This window comes from Pseudophryne corroboree, chromosome 2 (assembly GCF_028390025.1).
Source record: "Pseudophryne corroboree isolate aPseCor3 chromosome 2, aPseCor3.hap2, whole genome shotgun sequence".
Classification (NCBI taxonomy): Eukaryota; Metazoa; Chordata; class Amphibia; order Anura; family Myobatrachidae; genus Pseudophryne; species Pseudophryne corroboree.
In genome coordinates this window covers 270,019,502-270,027,070 of record NC_086445.1, presented here as the reverse complement: position 1 = coordinate 270,027,070, position 7,569 = coordinate 270,019,502, and the positions used below count along the sequence as shown (strand labels likewise).

Here is a 7,569-nt window from a genome sequence, read left to right as displayed (position 1 = left end):
CTTTCTGTCGTCAGTATATTGTATAAAAGGTGACCATCAGTGGTGCTCCCCTGAGTCCAAATATATCAATGTAGATACAGAGAGAAAAGAAAAATAGTAGACCATTGTTGGGGAGCACTCTATTTTAGACAGACTATTGTATTAAATTGTCAAAATCTGATAAGATCATAAGATTTTTAATAGTATCAAGTTAAAATTAGTGAGTTACAATTCTGCCAAAAGGTGTGAATTAATAAAAAATTGTACAATGTATAGCTGAAGGCTATGATACACAATAAGCCGGATAATTTATATAGCCATTGATGTAATGTGGAAAAAATGTCTATGATTTCTTTATTTTGGAAAAATATATGACCGTCATTTATCCTGCATACGATCTTTAAGAAAAGATTGGTGCAGGGGATTGAATCATAGGTCACAAGCCAACATATTGGATGTATCCAGTTTCTCTGTAATGCCCCCTATTGGTGACATCTGGGTATAGCATACAGCAGTAAATTGCAGTACCTGGGTGTTCCAAGGTGGTCTCCCATCCGAGTACTTTCCGGCCCTCCACTGCTTGGCTTCCAAGATCAGATGAGACTGGGCATCTCCAGTGGGGTATGTCCGCAAACACTATGTTTATCCCTCTTGTCACTATATTTGGATAAAAAGTGGCCACCTTGTGCCAAACGGTAACAACACGTTTGAATATCTGATGTCACCCAGGAACAAAAACTCCAGAAAAAAAAATATAATATTGCTACGCCTTAGCGAGCTCAGAGGGGGCACGTTTAAAGAGCACAATATGTCTTCACTAATGAGAGGAAATTCCAAATTACAAGAGATAACCATGTAGGTCTCATGTAAATAAGTGAAAGACAACAGGATAAACCCACGCAAATAGAACCATCAATTATGGATGCCACATAAAAGAATAATAATTTTTGGTGTAAAGTGCTACTCGTATGCTCCTCAGAAATGATAATCTGAAAGAATCAACCAATGCTGATAACATACAGTATGAGGTGCCAAACATATGTTCCTCATCAACTGTAAATAGAAAGTAGGCAAACCAACGCTCATAACATGCAGTGATAGGTATCACGATAGGTAAATGCAGATTCTACCAAAGTCCCTGTGTGTAATACTGGCATCTCACTTCTGCTTTTCTTCCATCTTGCCTGTTTGCATAGGATGGAGAATGAGAGCCGACATCAACAGGTTAGAAAGGAAGGTAGTAGAGCTATCAAGTATGTGGTGACTGACACAAATGGCCCTGTTACCTCTGTATTGCAGGGCTCATATAGTGCAGATCACACTTCATACATCCTGCTCTTAAGAATATAATACCTGCAAGGTTGCTTAATAGCGTGTAAAGCATCTCAGGATCTTTAGTTTCAGACCTGTCTGATTCTCCACCAGGTTTTTGTACTCCACAATTTTGTTGACCACTTCACTCTTCTCCTTAAGAAAGTACACGTGTGTCATTCTTGTGGCATCATCAATGAGAGTCATGAAATACCTGTAGCCACTGATTGATTCTTCCTCCATTGGACCACACACGTCTGTGTGCACTAGAGCTAACGGTCTCTCTGCTCTATTAACTGACTTTGGAAATGGGTTGCGAGTTTGCTTGCCTTTTATGCAACTCTCACACATGGGAATGCCATAGACTGGTACACAGAAGGAGACAGGTACAGAGCGCACCATGAGGGTCATTCTGACCCGATCGCATGCTACAGTTTATCACAGCGGTGTGATCGGGACAGAACTGCACATGCACCAACGCCTAGTGCGCCGGCGCATGCCAGACGGCCGAAGGCCGTTGCTGCGCTACGATTGCCTCTGATTGACAGGCAGAGGCGGTCGCTGGGCAGGGGAGGGGGGGGCGAACGGCGGGATTTGGCTGCCGTTTCATGGGCGTGGTCCGGCCAATGCAGGCGTGGCCGGACTGTGTGTGTGTGTGTGTGTGTGGGGGGGGGGGGGGTGCAGCGGCTGCGTGACGTCACAGGCAGCTGCTGCGGGGCGGGGAGCGACGAGTAGCTCCCGGTCAGCACACTAAAGCTGCGCTGGCCAGGAGCTTCTCCTAAGGTGCAAAAGCATCACCGCTGTGCGATGCTTTTGCACTTCTGCTCGGGGGCCGGCACTGACATGCGGGGCGGGATAGCCCTGTGCTTGGTGTCCCCCCGCATGTCTATGGTCATGATCGTAGTCCTGCAAAATTTTGCAGGGCTACGATCAACTCGGAATCACCCCCCATATCCTAACAGTTTTGTGATGTAGGCACCCACTAAGAAGGGAGTTTTCAAAAGTGAAGGGGTGAAATGTGTTTTTTTTTAAATAAATTCCTCATTATCTCTTAATCCAGATAAAATTTAAATTTGGTTTTTGCATACAGACGTTACCAAATTAAGGGGGTAATTCAGAGTTGATCGCAGCAGCAAATTTGTTAGCAGTTGGGCAAAACCATGGGGTTCATTCCGAGTTGATCGCAGCCAGCAACTTTTTGCAGCTTGAGCGATTTACTAATCCACGCTTACGGGGGAGTGTATTTTAGCTTAGCAGGGCTGCGAACGCTTGTGCAGCCCTGCTAAGTTAAAAAAGTTTCCAGCAACCTAGGAGTAAGACTGGATCTACTTACCCTCTGCGGCGGATCCATCGACGTTCCTCCTGGCTTTGACGTCAGACATCCGCCCTCCATTGAGCTGGATACGTCTGCGTTCGGACGGCCACTCCCCAAAAATGGCATCTACTGGTGAGTATCTGCCCTGGACCGCATCTCCGTTGTCTATCTTCCTGCGTTCGGCGTTGCGTCTTTTTTTCCCATTGTGAGCGTTGTTGCCCGGCGACTGTAGTCGCCTGGCAACGACGCGCGTGCGCAATGCATACACCGCACATGCGCAGTTCCGGCCCATTCGCACCGCACTGAAGAATTGCTGCGTGCGAACGGGTCAGAATGACCCCCATGTGCACTGCAGGTGTGGCAGATATAACATGTGCAGAGAGAGTTAGATTTGGGTGGGTTATTTTGTTTCTGTGCAGGGTAAATACTGGCTGCTTTATTTTTACACTGCAATTTAGATTTCAGTTTGAACACACCCCACCCAAATCTAACTGTCTCTGCACATGTTATATCTGCCTTCCCTGCAGTGCACATGGTTTTGCCCAACTGCTAACAAATTTGATGCTGCGCTCAACTCTGAATTAGGCTCTAAGGGTGTCATTCAGACCTGATCACACACTGCTATTTTTCGCAGCACAGCGATCAGGTCACTACTGCACATGCGTATGCACCGCAATGCGCAGGCGCGTCGTACGGGTACAAAGCAGATCGTTGCTGTGCGATGGCTATAATGAAGAATCCATTCGCACAGCCAATCGCAAGGAGATTGTCAGGAAGAGGGCGCTTGTGGGTGTCAACTGACCATTTTTGGGGAGTGTTTGGAAAAACGCAGGCGTGTCCATACGTTTGCAGGGCGGGTGTATGATGTCAATTCCGGGACCAGACAGGCTGAAGTGATCGCAAGCGCTGAGTAAGTTCAGACCTACTCAGAAACCGCACAAACTATTTTTGTACCGCTCGGCTGCACATGCGATCGCACCCTTGCACAGCAAATATACACTCCCCAGTGGGCGGTGACTATGCATTTGCACGGCTACAAAAAGTAGCTAGCGAGTGATCAAGTTGGAATGACCCCCTTAGTGCCTAATTAGGTGTATATATTTTTAGCAGCATGTGACCATTAACAAAGCTCAGGGGCAGAGCTAGAAAGTGGCTTGTAGTGTGGATCTGAGTAGTGACTGCTTCTCCCATGGCCAGTTGTATGTTGCCTGTTCCAGAGTCAGCTTCTCTGACAGCCTGGCCATTCTCCACCAGCCTGAAGGAAAGACTAAAAATGTAGTTTACCAGGAAGTCCCTTAAACTTAAAGTTATATGCATGGAAATACTTGAAATACACGAGTATTCAGCTAATATATATATATATATATATATATATATATATGTGCAAAGAGATGGTATAGCGCCACTTGTGAGGCGAAAAATCTCAGTAAAATCTATGTAAATGAACTATAAAATTTCAATAAAAACACTAAAAGCCCACGTAACCTTATAAAATGGTGTCAGCCCTACCCTAAAAATGCAACACTGTTATAGTATTGTTAAAAAGTATAGAAAATGGGGGGATAGGGATAGTGGCGACAAATGCAGCTAAAAAAACAGTGTTTTTACGTGTTTTAAAAACGCCAAAAGATGTTATAAAATTATAAAAATAATTTTTAATATATATGAGAGTAAAAACAGTTTCAAAAAAAGGTTTTTAAAATACAAGAAAATTGTTTCTATGTAAAACCATACAAAAGTAATAAAAGGATAGGAATTCAAACTTAACTTAAAAGCAGTGGGTGGTCAATACAGGCCTGAGTCTTGAGGAAGTCCCAAGGCATTGTGGGACGAAACGCGTTGACGCTACATTGGACATCCAGCAGTGCATTGATCCACCGGGATAAACCGATTTGGCTTCTTGAAAGTATATACAGAGATTCTGCGGCAGTATCATCATCAGTAAGCAGCTTCCTACATTGCCGTTCCACCTGCTTGTTAACCTAGAACTGTTGAAATTTCTAAGTGTCTCCTATCCAGCGCTCTCCTCAATTTTATAATGAAATAAGGAAAAAGAAGGTGTATCTCTACTTATCTTAAGTCAGGTATTTTCCTCTTAATATTATTACTCCTTCTTCCTACCCCCTTGTGATGTCAAACGGGGTGTATGTTCATTCCAGGGTTATACATGTAAAAGAGAGGTTATAAAACACTCTAGTGTATTAACCTTTTAACAATCAAAACACAATCCCTTGCCAGGAATTGTGGATTATAAGAACAGGAAACAATCGTAAAAAAATGTTTCTGTTTAATAATTCAAAAAAAAAGGGTAAAAAATCCAGGTATAAAATCTTCATCACATAGAACAAGATTTTCACATTCAAGCAAGGTATGAGGGTGGCTTCCTACCAGATTTGGGGTTTTGTAAGTGCACCAAAAATTTGTCGCTGTGTTGATGTTTCCAACGTCCCCGGGAACGGTCAGCTCCAAGCAATGGGCACCTCGTCCTCTCCTCGTCCAGGTAATCAGCCACCAGAATGTCATAAATCAGCCAACGCGTTTCGATCCGTGGATCTTTTTCAAGGCTTATCCTTCCATGTCCTCTTCCCAGCTATTTATACCCTAATAGATTGATACTCCCAAATACTGGGAGGAGCCACTCTCATTTACAATTCAATATGTGCATATACATATTAGGGTCACACTAATTCCTAATCTAACATAGATGATCTATTCTACATTATCTAATATACCTATTCTAGCAAAAACCGCCATTTAAAAGGGCTTATTTTTGATAAAAAAAGACATAAAACATCAAAATATCATACACGGAAGTGCCATGTGCATCTTTGTTATTGTTCCTACATTTACTAAAGAAAGGTTCCTCCTCATGGTTTGCTGCTAAAAGTGTCCCAGTGTTACTTCTGGTCACCTGACCGTTTAAACCGCTGGTTCCCGCTAATAGAATAGGTCCGGTCACGTGACACGACCGGAAGTACCATTTCCGCCATCTTTGAAAGTCTGAAAAGCGGAACTAAATCGATCCCCAAATACCTCCGCTTTCCCACTTAATAGATCCTGCATGTGAATACTGAAGGCATTTTCTCCCAATAAAGGGCTGCCATTTGATGTAAAAAAACAGTTTAAACTGCTAGTTCCTACTAGTGGAATGAGTCCGGTCACGTGACGCGGCCGGAAACACCATTTCCGCCATCTTTAGAAATCCAAAAAGCGGAGCTAGCTCAAACTCAGGTACCTCCGCTTTCCTACTTCACAAATCCTGTATTAAAGCACTGAACGGCATCTCCTCACAATAAGGGGCTGCCATTTAATACAAAAGGAAATCTGGTTTATTTAGGCGGATTTTGCCCGGTCATGTGATCCGACCGGAAGTTCCTTATCGGCCATCTTTGTAGTTCCATAACATACAACTTCAGTACAGAGGAAACTTATAAATAATTCATAATGTTATAAACACAAATACCTTTGACTGAATTAAAGTGCCATAAACATTAGCAATTAACTTTGAGAACATAATAGTGCAATAGTCACAAATAAATATAAAACTGTAATTCCATACATATTTCGCCATTTATATATCTAAAAATCATTCTTCTTGAATACTTAGAGTGATTCATATTCAGGATTTCTTTCTTCTATAATCCCATAAAGGAGAATAATAAACGTTCCCAATATTTTGAGGTTTCTCTATTTTGAAAAAAAGTTAAAAGAAATGATTAAAACATGATGTAATAGCAAATTTTACAATCATAATTTCACTCATCAAGATGTTACTAAGTGAGAAACCACTTCACTTCGAAATCCTTATTCAGACCCCCCGGAATCAAGGTTTTCAATGAGTGTATATATCGCATCTCGGTTTTTGCCAGAATTGTTGCTACATTGTTACATCTCCAGCTTCCTTTCACTTGTTTAAGTGCACCAAATTTTGTTAGATGTTTTATATCTTGATTATGGACTTTTTTAAAGTGAGCTGAAAGTGCATGGGTTTCGACACCATTTTTTATATTACGCAGATGTTCCGCATATCTGACTTTTAGGTGTCGGCTGGTTCTACCGATATAAAATAGATCACAGCTGCATCCCAAGAAATATATTACATTTACAGAGGTGCAAGTTATAAATTCTTCAATCTTAACTTTTTGATCATTTATGTCTACCTCTGTACATTTCTTGGGGCCCCTGACCGATTTGCACATGCGACAATCCCCACACCGAAAGAAACCTTTCGAAAGGGTGCGAATATCAGGGAGTACTGATTTTAGTAAAGGATCCCCCTTTAGGATTCGCCAATGATTTTTAAATTTTTTTTCAATTTGTTTGTGTTGTATGTAAATCAGTACTCCCTGAACGACCCCAATTTATTTACCGGAAGGCTAAGAATATAAAAGATAAACTAGTAAGGAGTGCATATTCGCCTCCTAAGGCTAATATTCGCACCCTTTCGAAAGGTTTCTTTCGGTGTGGGGATTGTCGCATGTGCAAATCGGTCAGGAACATCTGCGTAATATAAAAAATGGTGTCGAAACCCATGCACTTTCAGCTCACTTTAAAAAAGTCCATAATCAAGATATAAAACATCTAACAAAATTTGGTGCACTTAAACAAGTGAAAGAAAGCTGGAGATGTAACAATGTAGCAACAATTCTGGCAAAAACCGAGATGCGATATATACACTCATTGAAAACCTTGATTCCGGGGGGTCTGAATAAGGATTTCGAAGTGAAGTGGTTTCTCACTTAGTAACATCTTGATGAGTGAAATTATGATTGTAAAATTTGCTATTACATCATGTTTTAATCATTTCTTTTAACTTTTTTTCAAAATAGAGAAACCTCAAAATATTGGGAACGTTTATTATTCTCCTTTATGGGATTTTAGAAGAAAGAAATCCTGAATATGAATCACTCTAAGTCAGGCATTCCCAACCGCGGTCCTCAAGGCACACCAACAGTGCAGGTTTT

General features: G+C 41.7%; 1 pseudogene; it reads right to left on the bottom strand.

Moving 5' to 3' along the window:
- Window positions 1-495: 495 nt before the first annotated feature.
- LOC135051846 (5S ribosomal RNA) lies at window positions 496-614 on the bottom strand (annotated as a pseudogene).
- Between the last annotated feature and the right edge of the window lie 6,955 nt (window positions 615-7,569).